The sequence below is a fragment of the Diplotaxodon limnothrissa genome, linkage group LG7, assembly GCF_057381915.1.
Source record: "Diplotaxodon limnothrissa isolate DT_005_m linkage group LG7, D_limnothrissa_male_GT1.1, whole genome shotgun sequence".
NCBI classification, from domain to species: Eukaryota; Metazoa; Chordata; class Actinopteri; order Cichliformes; family Cichlidae; genus Diplotaxodon; species Diplotaxodon limnothrissa.
The window spans coordinates 18,011,996-18,029,285 of NC_140602.1; the positions used below are offsets into that span (position 1 = coordinate 18,011,996).

The 17,290-nt window shown below is 40.7% G+C and overlaps 1 protein-coding gene across 1 annotated transcript in view; it reads left to right on the top strand.

Annotated features, from left to right (window-relative positions):
• Positions 1-569: 569 nt before the first annotated feature.
• The window catches only part of cntn1a (contactin 1a), a 59,035-nt gene continuing 42,314 nt past the window's right edge, over positions 570-17,290 (top strand). The window contains exon 1 of the mRNA XM_085359378.1: positions 570-624. The gene's annotated coding sequence lies outside the window, so the exon portion shown is untranslated. The remainder of the gene's footprint in view (positions 625-17,290) is intronic.

Sequence of the window (17,290 nt, forward strand, 5' to 3'; positions counted from 1 at the left end):
AAAAACAAACTGATCTGTGCATGTACATGCATTAATATCTGGGACAGACTCCAAGGACAGAAAATCAGAGTTAAAAGATAGTGAGTATTGAACTGAGGCAAACGCTTAGCAGTCAAAAATTACTTCAAATGGGCTTCATTTGCTTATGTCTGCTGGATGTCAGAATGTGCTGCTGAGTTTTAATATGTATCATTTCATTTACTTTTTTTTTAAAGGGCAAAAGGGGAAAACATATCTCAAGAAGATATATAAATCATGTTCTCCCTCATTTAAATCAAGAAGAGATCTAAAACTTCCCAGTAGGCGACAGAATAAATTATTTTAATACAGCCCCTTTATCATTTTATGTTAAATAATAACTAAAGAAAAACTTCATGGGCTGCTCTGATCTGAAAGTGGTCTGGGCTTCACTGCGGGGTCCACTGTGGTCATGTGGAACGAGCAGGTCTAGCGCCCCCCTAAGTCAGCCGCCATAACCCTTCTTTCAGTCCACGGGGACAGGACCGCGGCTCCGTCAGTTTCTTTCCCTGATCTTGAGCGCCCGGCGATGCGGTGCTGAGCAGGTGTGAGCATCCTGAAGGACACAACGGACGGACGGACGGACGCAGTTGCCCGCTACGCAAGGTAAGGACGAGGAGAGCGCTGAGCAGACAGCGTGAGAACTGATTTTTTGACATTATTTCAGAAGAAGCCGGGTGCAGCTTTTTTTTTGACAGCTGGGAAATCAGCGTTGTTTACAACGGGCAAGTGGGATGCGCGGATGAGATTGAGCTCATTCAGCCGCCCGCAATGCAGAAATATGTAACGATTTGGACGCGAAAAAGACAAAAAACCCAAAAAGAATTTATGATTTTTTTGCATGTAGATCCAGACAGATAACGTGATCAATATGATCGCGGCGTGCGTGGCGGGGATGCTGCTTTTTTAGCATCTGTACATCCTGACCTCCCAAAACACACTCGATGGTGGGTTCGTGATGTGTTTTCCCCTTTTTTGCGCATCTGTTTTGAAGTAATAAGTCCGAACGTATAAGTCAAGATAAATGAAAACACGCCAGAGGCCATATCCTGGTAGCGCTGCACATACCGATGATGATTCAAACTACTGGCTCCCTCGCAGCCAAGAAATTATGAAGAGGCATCCGTAAACACTTTGATCTGGGGTGGGAGTATAACCCACTTCCCGGTTTCAGCACCACGATTGATTGAGACTAATGGCTGTATGTCATCTTTACCAGCAGACTGAGCCGTAACGCTTCGTAATGGCCCATTGCAGGGTCTTTCTGTCAGGTGCTGGAGACGGAGTCATGGGCGCGTCCTGACTCACCAGACTAGGTTTTAGTGAAGAGGAACTGCTCATGTTATGTTGGTAAACTCAGGCTTAGAGACTCAACAGGGGCTTTTGGGACATTTATAAAGAGACTTCCAACATGTAGCCTGAATATTAATAATAAAAAAAATACATAAAATGTGTATAAAATTGCACTCATTGGGGACACAGTCCAATTATGTATATAAAAAAATCCCAGATATGATGATTCATGACATACATTGGTATTCTGCATATGTATGGGGCTCACCACGGATTGGAGAATATTGTAACCTATGAGCTCATTAATAGCAGCAGTGGCTCAAGTCTGGCAAAAAATAACTGACATCGTTAAGACTGCCTGATCTATGTCTCCATGACTACTGAATAACTTAATGTCTTGGCTTTTACACTGCTATAGTATTCATTACGATGCTAAAGAGTGGCCCCAATGAACTGCTTTGATTGGCGGTCAGGGCAAAAGATATTTTAAGCAGCCACAACTTTGCATTATGTGGTTCACAGTGTAATTACTTGAAGTATTTTCAGGTTATTTGCTGAGGTTTGAAAATCCTCTGTGAATAGGCTAGATATTTCTGGCCTACATTTTCATTCTGACTTTGTTTACACCACTCATTGCAAGTGAAGGATTGTTCACTGTGTGTGTTCTGACTGAATCAGAGCTCTAATGTGGCACAAAATGTCACAGGGATTCCATTGGCGCCTGTCAGGTGGCGAGCTTTATGAATCTTGTAAGCTTGCTGCTGTTAATGCATCCTGTGCTACCCCGTGGACACCCCGAGGACAGACACTCTCCTCCAAGTGAATGAATTTACTCTTCACAGAAGTAGGCTATCCTTGTGTGTGCAAAGTAGCATCTTGCGTTTTATCCCCTGGCTCCACAGCAAAATGTCTCTGTTCTGAATTTTGAAATAAGCTGTTCTCTGCCAGCACACTGGCCCGGCATACCACAGTATCCTGTAAGATGTCCCTGGTTTTTGATGCGTGTCGGCGTCACAGGACAGGCTCAGCCTGCATTAGTGTCACAGTCAAATAACTCAACATAAACATGCACTTACAGTATTTCTTCTTTGGTTTGAAGCATCAGTCACATGTATCTGCAATGTATTGATGTAGACAGGTGAACCTCACCTGAGGCAGAAGATAGAGCTGGCCTGAATGTGAACTTTCCCATCGAGACTTTGCTTCACTCAACATCTAACTTGTGAATATGAGAATGAGGGAGAGAAATGGTCTTTTCTTATCTGGGATTTAGCCTTTTTATTTTATTTTACTGCAGACATATTATGAGACTTTTATATGAAAATAAGGCACAAAGAGATTTTTGGTTCATTCCCCTTGTCCTTAAAACACTACTCGCTTGATATGAGCATCAAAAAGAACCTTGGATGTTTTCAATCTAAGATTTGAGAGTCCCTTTAGGAGATTAGATTGTTTCCAGATGTCCTTCCAAGCCTTGCACTACAAATTCCTGGACCGGAGCATTAGCCTAACTGAAGAAGATAGATTTGACCTTTGATTTTCACAAAAACACGCTAAACTGATTGGCAACAATAGCATTTGGCAGCAGTAGGACAAGTTTGTTAGATGCTGTTTGTTCTCTCACATTGAGTGCTGTGTCAGATACGCTGAAGGGAATACATCTTGTAGACTTGCCTCATTGTAAGGGTGAATGTGCTACGAGAGGATGCAGCGGGACGAGACAGCCCATGACGTTGAACACTGTGCGAGGAACACGCGCACAAACGCCGCTCTTTCTTGCTGTCTTTGCTGTAAGAGTGCTTCTCTGTGTCCTGCTGACAAAACGTGAAATGCTGTCGTCTTGATGCTTTCCATAGATTGCTCAGCAATTTACACACCATCAATCAATAGCGAGCTTCACTAATGGTACGGTGGTGAGGCAGAGAGACATGACGTCTTCTGTGCTTGCCTGGAGACAGACCTCTCTGTTCATAGTTTAGAACTAGAATGGGCTTCAGTATCCATCTGCCATCCTTGGCTATCTGAATACAGTTTTCACTAGGCATGATTCTGCCAGTGTATGCTGCACCCTGCTCTCTGCATGCTTTTTATCATATAGATCCTATATAGAAAGACAGCACTACCAAGAACTCATAAGCATAGTGGATATTTGCACACCACGTGTTGCTAACCCATCTAATTTGTGCAATTCTATAAAGCTAATGCAAGTGTAATTGTATTCAGCTGCACTTACAGTGTTGTAATGGGATGATACTTATTTATTTTGCAGAGCCATTAGGGAGATATAAGAGCCGTGCAGGTTAGAACTGAAGCCAAATCACAAATCACTTTGGTTTTGCTGGTTTTGTCTTCTCAAATGTAAGAAGTTAGTGTTTCTTTTGTCAGATGTGATATCAAATTGAATGCCAGTGTGTGGTGTCTAACACCTTAGTCTAAAATCTTCAGTTGGGTCCTGTTTACTGAGAAGGCCAAAGCATATCATTATAGACTGTATATAAATATGGATACAGGGCTCTCAAAGGCAAATCTGCATTCTTTTTAATGTCCAACAGGTGGCGAATCCCCTGGTAGCAGAAATCAGAGCGTAAAAGTCTCAGAAAAAGAATAGATTCATTTTGACCTCAGTAAAATAAATAAATGAATTTATGGTTTAACTCACTAGTTAAAAGCCTTATTTAATACAACATGATTCACATGCATTATTTTCATATATAGTGTACATCATGCCCTTTTGGTGGAGGCATTCTCATTGTCCAAAAGCCGATTCCCTCCAAGACAGATATGTCATTGATCAGGTCAGCTTGTGAGATTTGCTGTAACCCTTTTCTCTACGGTGACAAGCGAACCCAATCCATGCTAGCAAAAGACCCCACAGAGAAATACAGAGCCACAGAAACCCCTTGCTGTAGGAGTCCAGAGTTTAGGCCTTTTCTTTCATTGGTGTGTTTAGTCTTACAGCACTCATTTACAGCTCATTCACTTACAGCACTACTGTTACTCCTGTGAATCTGATGATAATAATGCTCCAGGAGGCTACTTATTTCTAATTCCAAGCCAATGCTGCCTATGAACAATTAATCATCTACACTGGATTTAGCTTGTATGATTTTTAAAATGTGACTGACTCTCTAGAACAGGGGTGGGCAATCTCAGTCCACGAGGGCCGGTGTCCCTGCAGGTTTTAGATGTGTCCTCGAACCAACACAGCTGATTTAAATGGCTAAATTAGCTCCTCAACATGTCCTGAAGTTCTCCAGAGGCCTGGTAACGAACTAATCATGTGATTCAGGTGTGTTGACCCAAGGTGAGATCTAAAACCTGCAGGGACACCAGCCCTCGTGGACTGAGATTGCCCACCCCTGCTCTAGAAAGATATGATTTGCATCTGGCATGTCTACTTCATGATTTAAAAAAAGAGGCTACAACCTGCATGAACAGCCTTCTGTTAGTTTACACAAACGCGGAACAATACTAAAGATAAAAATAGATTTTTTTGATATCACCTGCTAAATGACATGTCTATTTATAGCGTTGAAGATCCCGGTGAAGGACAAAGATAGGAAAACAAAAAAGAAATGACTTAGTTTATTTATTTTTTTACCCTTTGTATAGCTGTTCTTCTTCGTGTAATCTATGTGACTCTGCTAAGTGCTGAGTTGGCTCATGTGGTTCTTCTGGTTTGTTTTGCAAATGCAGACTGGAGTGGTTTAGTTCTAAAGACAGAAAAATAAGCTACCCTCAAGATATGTATATATAGAAAAAGAGATATAAAATTTGTTATCTTCTTCTAATCTGTGTGAGTCTGCATAAAGTGGCAAGCTTCTTTAGTAATGCATGGTTCTTCCTGTTTATCTGTCTGCCCAAAGTGACGTGTCACTGGTGGACAGATAAACATTATCTTAATTTTCATTAAGATAATGCAGACCAGACAAGCAGGTAGCATCAGTTATCTCCCCCTTCCACTTAAAAAGGGTGGATATCGATCAGTGTTATCAAAGTGTTATCGCACGCATACAGGATGAGTAGAAGAAGAAGAGCCATCTTTAGCTTTTTGGGGTAAGTTAAGAGAGTAATTTAGATAAAATAAAAAAAATAAAGATGAAAAAACATTTATAAAATTTAGAACATTTAGTTCTAGAACATCTGTACCTCATAAAATATATATTTTTCAGCAAGTCGATGATCTTGGTGACATTTAAGAGGAGTTTAAATCTGTAATTAGGTTAAATCTGACAAGATTTCATTTCTTTTCTCTGATGTTTCACTTGGTTTTCTCTGAGATATTTTTAGGCTTTATAATCAAAGTAAATCTTATGGGATTTATCCAGTCAATTAGAGCAAGATTACAAATGTGTGCTCCTGTGAACAGGAATTTTCTTTTAGGTTATTTCTGATAATATTTGTCTTCCTTCATTATGGTGCCAGCCCTAAACATTGTTTGTTTCCTCATTAGCAGAGCAACCCTCATCTATCTTGATGATATTTCATTTATGCAGTAATATGAAGAGTTCATTAAATAGTTCATTACAGCTCAGTTCTTTTCAGCTTGTATTTAAGTGTTTAGTATTTAATAATGATAAAGAGTTTAAGCTATCACTTTGCAAGGTTACCAAATTCAGAGGACAGTTTTCTCTAATGGAGTAGTCAATTTCAGACCTCTCTTTGTGACTGGGTCTTAATTATACCACTTTTTAAAGTCTCAGATTGCCCCCTTTTCTATTTAGCTAAGCAGAAATATTATGTTACACGCAGTGGACTCACTTCCCACGTGGGAGCCTAGAGCCATCTGTTTTTGCACCTTTGTAGGTGTAGTCAGATACTTTGTTTACAGGGATGCTGAGAAGCTGTGCAGCCAAACAACTCGGTGCTCTATTTCGGTCCTGTACGAGATGACTTTCGATTGCAATTTGAAAATCAGCAGAGCGTGTCTGATGTATTCACTGGGATTTCTAACCAGAGGGTTACAATGAAAATCTTGTTTACAAGGAAATTCCCAATCTGTTGAGATTTTAATTTATGTCACTGTGTTACAAAGCATGTTAATAAATTGCAAATCGTAAGGAATCAGAAGCATTTTGTGAAGAAGAAAATGAATGACTTTTGGCACAGAGCAGAGATGTTTTGCATGTTTAAAAACTTGAAAAAAAGTATCTTTTTTTGCCAGCATGTGTACACTACATATAACTAGGTTACATTTCCTCTATAATCTGCACATAAAATCTAGCATTTAGCATTATTTTTTGAGGAACTGAATTTAACCCTTATGGTTTTCCACAGGTTGACTGCTTTGGGCTGTTATACTTACAGTTTGCTAACAAGTTTTTATCAACTTGAAAAAGGGGAGCTTTATACCCCTGTGTGCGCACAGATTGCTGCATCTTTCGAGTACGCTTGAAGTCCACTTGGATGCATGCAGAGCTGGTGCCCTTGTGAGGTAGTGGGATGAACAAATCAGTGTGATCACAACAAATTGGAGGTTTTGGGGGTGAAAGTTCAGTGCCTCACGTGTACTCTTCGATGAAGATATTTTTACCACTCTGGCCAAAGTGGATCCTCGGGTACTCACCGATGCAAAAAGTATAACCCTAGCTTCACCCCGTCTCTGCTCTTTCACGCTCCGTGCTTCACTCCAACTCTCTCACTCACAAACAAGGTGAACTAGACTCAAACACACTCGGGGGAACAGCAGATCACAGGAGAGAAACTAGCACAAATGTAAATGCCTGGAGTACTCCCAGACTGAGCTGAAATAAAATGAGCGCACATAGATTAAGTAAATAATTGAAACATTGAATTTTTTTAGCTGCTTGGTGGAGCAGGAGGAATGGTTCTTGGAAAACACTGAAGCTATTTAATCAGTGTTCATTATGAGCGTGTGAAAGTTAAACTTTAATTGCTTGCATTGTTATGTTATAGCGCTGAGGAGAAAGAAGTTGGTGGACTGAACGCCCCCTATTAAGTATGAAAGTGTCTTTTTCGGTGGGGCCTTGCTGCTCTTGGGGCCTTTGAGCAAGGCCTGTTGCTATGGTGCTGTGAGCATGTGTGGAGGACAAGAACTCAAATTCATCTGCATGCTAGTTCAGCCTGCAAGGCTTCCAAGCATGACTACACTCTTCTCCATATAGCACTGCCTTTCATGTATACTATATGCTGTTTTTCATGCTAGCTGACTAAAAGCTGCCTCAAGGTGATGATGCATGCACTGTTGCCTTGACAGCATACTAAACCGGAGCTATGAAAGCTATGGAAAAACAGTGGCCTGTTGGAGATGACAGAATGAGAGGGTCAGTGAAGATTTTTGCATTAACCCAAAGTGTCCTTGGTAAGATGTATCTTAGTTCTTTAGCTTATTAAGGCCCTAAACTTCGGGGTGAGGGATTGTAGAACTGTAAGTAATAGAAGGCTAATAGCAGAAAGAGCCCCAAGGGAAAGGCTTCCTGGTACGTGGCTCGAATACTGAAGAAGTTGATCTCTCAGGAAGCCTAATTATACGTTTAGGGGCACCCTGTTTTTCCCCTTTCTGGACAGCTGGACAGCTAAATTGTTTGTGGATCAATAGTTTAGCTTCCTATTGGCTACACAGAGTGAGTGAAGTGCATTTAAACCTAAGAAATCCCATTACCCTTGACAGAGATGGGAAGTATAGCACTAGAAGCCTCAGCAAGTGCTACTGCATTGTCCATTATTCAATCTGTTCTGTTTGCTTACCTGCTCTTTTTATTGCTTAGACTACTCATACTAATGTTACACATATGAATTGTGGCTTTCTATTTCCATCTTCACTGCTATTAAATTTAATTTGTAAGTTTTGGTCAAATTATACATGCAATCATGGACATCAATGTCATGGTAGTTCTGGGGTTTTTTTAGTGTTTTGTTTCAAGTTGATTTCAAATGATTGTACAGGAGACATCCTTAATGGCTTTAAAAAAGATAAGACTTTGAACAAGTTTGAAAATTATTTTTGCACTTTCTCTAATCCACATAGGATTAAAAGTATAATTACAGAGCCAAAAGTGAACCTCGGCCCTAAATATTAGGTTAAATGTACCTTTGCAAGTTGCACATACTTGCTCCAGATCTTTTTGATAGCCACCAACAAGTTTCTCATATAATTATTGCTGAATATTTTTGGGGATTTTGGGAAGGCCATTTCAGCAGCTTAATGTTAGCCTGCTTTGCCCATTCCAAAACCAATTCTGATATGCGTTTGGGTTCATTGTCCTGTTGGAACACCCAGTTGTGCGTAAGTTTCAATTATAGCTGTTGTTTTAGCTGTTAATTTGAGGTGAAGTCGATTTGGGAGGTCATTCGACTTCTACATAATGCCAAAGTCTGAGTCAGATAATGACAAATTGCAGTTGCTTATAAATGCCCAACTGAGCTTCTGGAATGGACGTCTCAAAGCCTCAACTGACCTTTGCCCTAATGGAAATTTGTGGACTTAAAAGTAGAGTTGATCTCCAAAAAAACCAACTAATTTAATTGAATTCTACCAATTCTGCCAAGAAGAGTTTTCAAATATGCAACCAGAATTATGCTAAAAGGTTGTTGATGGATACCAAAAGCATCTGGTCGAGGTGCAAGTTGCTAATGGACATTCAACCCAATATTAGTGGTGCAATATGTCAAGCCAAACAAGTCAAATAAATCCAGAAGAATCCAGAAGGCCCACAAACTGCCATAATAATCATGCCCATGATGAGTGTATGTAAACCTCTGACTCGAGTTGTATGTCCATTAGGTTATATTTTTTAAATTATGCACCATGCTACGTATGTTTAAAATCACTCACTGGATGCCGTAATTGCCTCTCACAGAGAGCTCTTCACTAAGAGGATTGATTAAAAGTTATAATGCAGTGTTGTGTTCCCTTTCAGGCCTTCTGGCTGTATATTACTGTTACTTATTTTTACCAGAGCTTGTCTGTATTGATTTAACACTTTAGAATTGTTTTGAAAGCCTGTTGTTATTCACTCCTTCTCTCAAGCAATGTAAATGGCAGAAGGAGAAAGAGGCAGTGAGTGAAGGGCTGCTGAAGGCATTATGAGAAACAGAACAAAACAGTTGGATCTCTACCTTCATTCCTCAGATCAGTGTAACCGCAGATAAAAGCTGTAGCTGTTGCGGGCTGTGGCACGCCACTGTCCTCTTCTGGCTCCTTTGCTGTGCTGCCCTGTGGTTGTATTTTACTGGTGCTAGTTCCTATGTCCTTGGCTGGATCTCTGCATGAAGAGCCCATTGATGAGAGCAGCATTAGCATTCGGTGTAGGTGAGACTGACAAACAGGTCGGTTTTCCATTTCACACTAACAGACCTGGTTTCTCTGGATCCTCTCAAAGGGTCTCAAATCAGCCCCCTTGCTGCATAGCTAATGAGTGTGAATAAAAGCAGTCAAAGAATGCTTATATAGTCTTTCCTAGCCCAAGGAGTGTACTCTTTGTATAAGTCCTTGCCGTGCCAGCTGACACATCAGGGCCGCACTATTTCACTGGCTCGACATTGTCACATTTGGCTCACAAACTCACAAGGTGATGTAACAACCTGCGTCATGTTTTCTCATAGCACTAACGGTAGAATACAGCAGCACTAATAGCTTCCGACGAATTACTCTAAAATGTCCCTAAACAAAAGTTGTTCTTTTAAGTTGGCATATCATTATTCAGATCTGAAAACCAGCGTTCTGGGAAATGTGTCTGACTTATGCGTGCAACTTGTGCACTAATTATCCTCCACATCCTTTTCCTTGGCTGAGTTTGTAGCTGGAGGAGCTTCTGTTGCAATCTGCTAATTCATGCTGCTGACACTATTCTCACATTTTCCTTAGCAACAACAAATTGCCCCCAAGAATAAGTGGCCAATATTGCCCCGTGAAGAATAACACATGCCTTCTCGGTGTTCTCGGCCTCTCTTTTAATTGTCATGAGTCAGACTAGTGCTCGCTAAGACATCCAAGTGAGAGTGGTTGAGAGAGAAAAGGAAAAAAAGAGAGACAGAGAAGGGGCAGTCAGCTTTTAATTAAAGATATGTTATTCTACTTTTGCTCATTTCAGCCTTGCTGTAATGGAATTCAAATGAACAATAAACGGGTGAAGATACAGCTGATTATCGTCTGTCTAGACAGAGGAAGGTTCCGGCAAAATATTTCTCACATCATGAGCGAAAATAAGTTGTACATCATACACAGCGTGGAAGTCGTAGTTCACTAGGGCACTGCAGTGGACAGCTTCCATACTGCATGTGTTGAGCCTCATGGTGAAATGTGTCAGTAGAATAGCACAGAATAGTGTCACAGGCTGGATTATTCATGAGGACGATGTAATGGCAGTGTGTGGAGGAAAGGGCACCCAGAGGTGAATCTGACTGGGAGAAAGACAGCTAAATCCCCCCCTGTTTTTTTTGTTTTTTTTGGTGGTCTTTTCACACGTGCCCCACACCACAGTTGCCATACTCTGACTCTTATCTACAACACACAGCTCCACTCATGCTGCACATACAGGGCCACAGTGTGTGGAGGACAGACAGAGTGAAGGGTGCAGTGTCACAGTAAGAAAGCACACAATCCTGTACACACAGCCACAAAAAAACCCCACTGTGTCCACAAAGGATAGAAAGATGAGGAGTTGGACTTCTGTTTAACTCCCTTGCAATAGAGGATAAGAAGACAAGCTAAAACACTGGTGTCCTATATGACTGAGGCGGGGGTGGGGGGTGGGGTTAGTGTTGAAGTGAACAATCAATATTGTTTACATGTCAAACTAATATGATCAGTACTCTTTTTTTTGTCATTTCATGTGAATTTCTTGAAATATGGCTAGTAAACAGTAAACTGTTATGAGTAATTATGGATTATATAAATATCAGTAGTTTAAAAAAAGCTGAATAAATGCTAAGTTAGTCCACGTGAGTCTTAAGAAATATGCTGCCACACAGGAATGGATAAAGCCCAGCAAGATGTAGGTGTGCAGAAATGCAAGGGAGTCAAACAAAGCATTTGTTTGAAGCGTCATATAGTCTTGTAACCTAGTTTAGAGGGGTTTTTTGCTGCTACTTGAGGGAAAGCCAGCTTGATTGGAAATGCTGTATCTGTAGCTGCGTGGGTTGTCTGAGCCTTATCTTTAATAGCAGTTGGACTGTGCACAAACAGCTTTGTACTTGGGAAGAGATGATTTCCTTATGTAAGGTGATAATCTGGTGATCTGAACGCCAGAGAGCTCCCACACATCTGCACCTACTCGTGCTGACATAGCCAACTAGTGTCATGGTTTACCAATTTTGGGTTTGAGGATTTTAGTCCACGCTGCAGAAATATACCTTTTGTGGTCTGACATTGATCTAAGCGCTTATTCTTTTTGCTGCATCTCTCTCTCTCTTTCACCGTCTCTTTGAGGGGTTTTTTGTAAGTGGGCACCTGTTCTGTGTTGTGAGCCATGATCACATGGTGTTACTTGGCCAAAGAGGCACCAAATGACTCAGGTCTTTGCCCAGACTGTTCTCATTGTCAGTCGGCACACACGTTGCTTTCCAACAGGCCATCTGACTGTGGCCATGTGCTCAACAGTAAACACAAGTGAACGGGTATGCTTACAGTTCCGGACGTGAACATGTGGGCTGTATGATGGCGGATGGTCTGCAAGCATTGCATGTCTTAGTTGTCAAATTCAGATTTCTAGCAATCTGAATGAGGGTTCATGCTGACTGTTTTTTGCAACAGGGTGCTCGAGTGCCAAGTCACAGGGGTGTATTATTGCACACACAAATGCACCCATTGAGAGAGACCATAGAGCCTGCAGTGGCACAAGTCGTGAGGGAAGACTTCCTGATGAGTAGGCATGAATATCCATGCCGCTGCTTAAAAGCATCGGCACAGGCCAATACAGTAAATGGAAGTCAAGGGAATAATAAAGCCAGCTTTGTCTTGTCTACTTTGAACTCTGGAGGAGGTGTCTGGGCCTCTTGTTTGAGCTGAAATGCTTTTGGAAAAATTTCAGAAAGGGAAATCTCTAATCTTAAGAAAATCCTTTCATCATATAAATGCAGTGTCGTACAAGGAAGCATATTTTATGGGTATCTCATGTCCTCATTCACTTTTTAATGACTTATTTATCAGCAAGATTGCAGGGTGTTTACATTTCTACCCAACTTGGCATTATGATGTTTCATTTGGGATTCATTGAGTCTGAGTTGGTTTAATGAATCGTTAAGCGGTAAGTCACCAAAGTAAACAACTCAGCATGTGTCTTTTATACCAGAGATCTTGTTAGGCCTGAGCGTGTGCTCTCCCCAACCTCTTACTGTGGTCCAGACAAACAGGCACCAGTGCTGCTCAGAAAGCGAGTGCCAAGGGATTTGTTTCTTACTTTTTCCATTTCTGGAATAATCTGTCATCCATCCACATCCGCCTTGGAGAGAAATATGGAAATAGGCAATATTAGAAGTAAACAAATCTCTGCAGGTCCTGGTGACTTAAAGCTGCAAATTGTTCTGCGCTGCCCTTGGCAAATGGGCTCCTTTTGCATCAAAGCTACAGTAGCAGTGGGAGCCACAATGGGTTCAACAAATTAAATTATCATTCCCAACGCTTGAGCACGTCCACACTCGGCATGAATTTGTTGCCCCTGTCTGCCTTTCCTGTTTTCATTTATTCTTCTGCAGTCTTTATGTGGCTGTGGGGTTTGGCATAAGAATATGGGTGAAGCTGTGGCTATAGGTTCCCCTACAGGGATATATTCTGCAGAGATTATAAAAAATATAAAAAAATATTTAAAAAGTGTAAATGTGCTCATCCTGAATTCTTCAACAACCCACCACTGATTGGGAAGGACTTGAGTATATATGTGGGATTTGTATTAACTGATTGCTATCCAAAATACATGGGTCTTGATGTATTGAAAACATAATTGTAGTAGTACATTAAATATAGCTTGTATGTTATTATCACAATATTACTACACTGTAATATTGTAATAATAAAACCAATATAAACCCACAAGGGAATTTTTCTTAATGGCGCATGGGGTATAATGCAGACAGAGGGCTTCTCATAATTGGTCAGTGAGTAAGAGACAAACTGTACATTACACTAATGCACAGTAAACTGTGCACTGCTGTTCAGTAAACTGAAGAGGGGGACCATTTCACATAGTCTTTTTGAGAGAACTAGCAAGACCCACTCTGATTTTAGATAAAGACGATGACTATGACTTTCCCGTTGTCAGTAAGTCCCTGCTATATGAGGCATCTAGATTCTGGCAAGACTTGTTTGATCACGATCATCCAATAATCCATCTTGTCAGGCTGGTGGGTTTAGATCAATCAGCATGCTGTGAGAACTGACACAACAATAAGTGCTTCACTCCACTGCCTGCTAAATCATTTCACTGTGTTGCTAAGGGACATGAATTCACTGTGGCTAATTCCTGACTGTAGAAATGCAGAATAAGACAATTGTTACAACTCACGAGGATAAGCTTTAGATCTCAGTGAGAAACTGTAAAACCAGAAATACTAATAGAAGCACAGGAAGAAATAAATTGTTCTAATCATGCTAATTCTGGTGTCAATGGGTTTTAGGAGTGATGCTAAGGTATGGGTAGCGAATCAATACTGGGTGGCTGATCCACTGTCTTTGATTCATCAGAGCTATTCTGACAAACATCGATTGAGCTCCTGTTGGTTTCTGTTTCCCAGGGATTACTCCGAGTATTATAATGAGTGTGAATTGATTTATAAATGCCAGTGATTGGCTGGTGTCTCACAAACCTGTCCGCAAAGGCATCGCTTTATCTTTTACAGTAAGAAGTACCTGCCTTACTTGCAGCATTCACTGATTCGCATTGAGTCTCAATAGTCATTTTGGCCTTGTGTGCTTGACAGGTATATTTTTGTCTGACATTTCATAATAACTTTTGCCAGTTGTGAAAAAGTCCACTTAAGTATTGAGGTGAGGGATCATTGGAGTCTTCAGCAAACTTGAACTTAAGCATACTACACATTCACACACGTCCACCCACGCACTCAATCGCTCAGTTTTGATTGTCTGAGGTTCTCCTTTAAAGCTGAAGAAAAATACAGAAATTAAGCGGTGTATAGAGAAGAGGACTCTTTGGTCTGACTCTATCAAACTTCTGCAACCCAAGTTGAAGATAACAGCCATCGCGCACACATTAGAAAAGTCTCTGCTAATAGCCCCACTTCAAAACTCCTCTGCTCAGATCTCACCTGCAGCTTATTCACACAGTCTTCTCAGAAGACGAGAATAATGAACACAGAAAAGCCTAACATCGAGAGGCTGGTTGTGAATAGAAAAAGGAGGAGTGATCTGGTGATGCTGCTTTCTGTGAGTCGGGTTAATGCTTTGGTGTACAGTTATTATTCTCGTTAGAGGCTGTCCACTTGCCTATTCTGCTGTTGTGGCAGAGATTAGAGTTGTTTCTCTTTGACCGTTTCTGCACTGAGGGAGGCGGGGAGAGAAAGATAGAGAAGGAGTTTCAAGCTGACAGAACACTTGGCAGCATAAACATGGGACCTGTGTTCTGCGCTATGACCTTGTTTGCTGACGTGTCAGACCAATTTTTCCACTCCAGAAAAAATGCTCGATTGCCACAAGGCAATGGGAGTACTCGTTTTGCTGCTAATCGCTTTGCTCCTCTGGGTCTCTGTGTTGTTGTAAGGATGTTTGTGCATGAGAGAGACGCTACTAAATGGGCTCCCCCACTCTCATGAACACTGCTGGTCCAAATATAGATTTACATAACAATAACAGCAAAATCGCACTGTTACAATCACAAAAAGGTTTCTTCCTGTTAAAAGAAAGTTTTTCCTTTCCACTGTGTCACCACATGCTTGCTTTAGAGCAGGGGTGCCCAATCCCGGTCCTCGAGAGCTACTATCCTGCAGCTTTTAGATGCATCCCTACTCCAACACAGCTGAATCAAATGGTTTGATCTCTTCAGCATGCCATCATGTTTGGCAAAGACCTGATAACAAGCCATTCATTTGATTCAGGTGTGTGGGAACAAGGATGCATCTAAAAGCTGCAGGACGGTAGCTCTCGAGGACCGGGATTGGGCACCCCTGCTTTAGAGGGTCATCTGATTGTTGAGGTTTTTCTTTCTAATGCATATGTTTCCTCTTATAATATAAAGTAAGTTGAGGCAACTGTTGTTGTGATTTTGTGCTATATTAATATTAATAATTGAAATTGAAAGTATTGCATTCAATGTTTTGTTTTATAAAGGCTCATTTTGGCTCAGTTTGAATCCTGATACATGAAGTAATTTGTGTCACACTAAAAAGCTAATTACACTGGAGTGAATGTGCATGTTGTTTTCACATTGCAGCTAAATTGAATATTCAGTTAAGTGGTAAATAATAAACAGCTAATATGGTAAAAAGTTATCGAATGTCAACATTACTGGTTTCAGATGTTATATTGCTAAGTCCTGTATCATATTAATTTCAATTAAATAAATGACTCATTTTTGTAGCATTTTGGAGTTATTGTATGAAGGAACAGCAGGTACAGTAACCTCACGGCTGACTTGAACCAAATGTGTAGCCAACTGGCCACTTAACCACAACGTCAGCTGGTTAAAAATCACATTTTAGCCCATTTTCTCCATTTATTGTGTCCCAGATTTTTGTTATTTGGAATATATATAATGAAGAAAGAATTGGAATTTGAATAAGAAGTGTTATAGGTATGTATTTATCTAAGGTTAATTTAAAAAGTTATCAAATCGTATCACTTGATCACCTCTTCACATTATAGTTCAAACCAAGTTTCTGGCCTTGTTATACAACTGTATTTATGTATAATAAAACATAATCCTATATGACTACTTTATCTTAAAAGGGCTTCTCTTATGAATTCCAAATATACACAGTGTACTGCTGATGTTATTGCTGCTGTTATACAAATAAACGACACTCACTCTATTACAAAGATGCTGTATGAAAATAAGCTACCATGTCATTTCTTTTCATTTATGTCCGTCTAACTTTTCCTTCACATGACACCCAAAGTTTATCACGTGTGCTCGAAAAGTTATTTTCCAGGCATATTTCTTTCTGTCTTCTTGCATTTAGCCACACACGTTGCATTGTATGCATTTTGCTCAGTGAGCATGAAAATTGCTCCATTTAATGAAGCCCTACTATGTTTACTCAAGATTCAACACTTCTTGGAGTACCAAGAACAACTCGCCAAGCCTTCCTGTAAGGAGGTGGTGCAGGAAGAGAACGACAGATATCCCTTTAGATTTCTGATTTGCCCTACGTATTGTTACATTATAATGCTGCAGGGCGTGACTGACTGCATGTCCAGTCCTAAAAAGAGCAGTATTGTGCTTGTGACATACATCAGTCACTTGAATGCCACTGTTGACCTATATATGAAGGCCTGGGTCAAAGGAGAGACAGGCTGGCCAGAGCACAGAGGAGATATCCTGTTTAATGAACCTTAATGTGGCATGCGTCAGACTGTGGCACACAAATATAACCAAGAGGAAGACACAATTTGTGCGCTACTTTGGTGAAAACTGAGCATAAACAGTTGTGTGTCTTGCATTGTTTCTGATTGTATAATCCAGACCAATGCACTGTGCGTTCTCTGGCTTCATTCAAAGCCAGTGAACGCACTTACTAATTAGATTCATGTACATTTTGACAGTAGAAGACAGAAAAACATGGACCAGCTCCTCGAAGGGGGAAGGGGAACGATGCAGAAGATTTAGTGCAACTCTAAGAGAAGAAGTGAAGGGATGGAGAAAACAGGAGATGATAGATGTGGATTGGGCTAAAGGAGAGGGAGAAGAATATGGAAAACAGGATGAGGAAGCGGGAAAAAGAGAAAGTAAACAACATGAGGAAGAGCTCATTCAGAGTGGGTGAGTGGATGAGGCATAAGGTGGAGCCACTGAATGTGCCATGGCTTCTGTTTATTTTTTTATTTCTTTGCTGCACTTGCTCCCTCTGT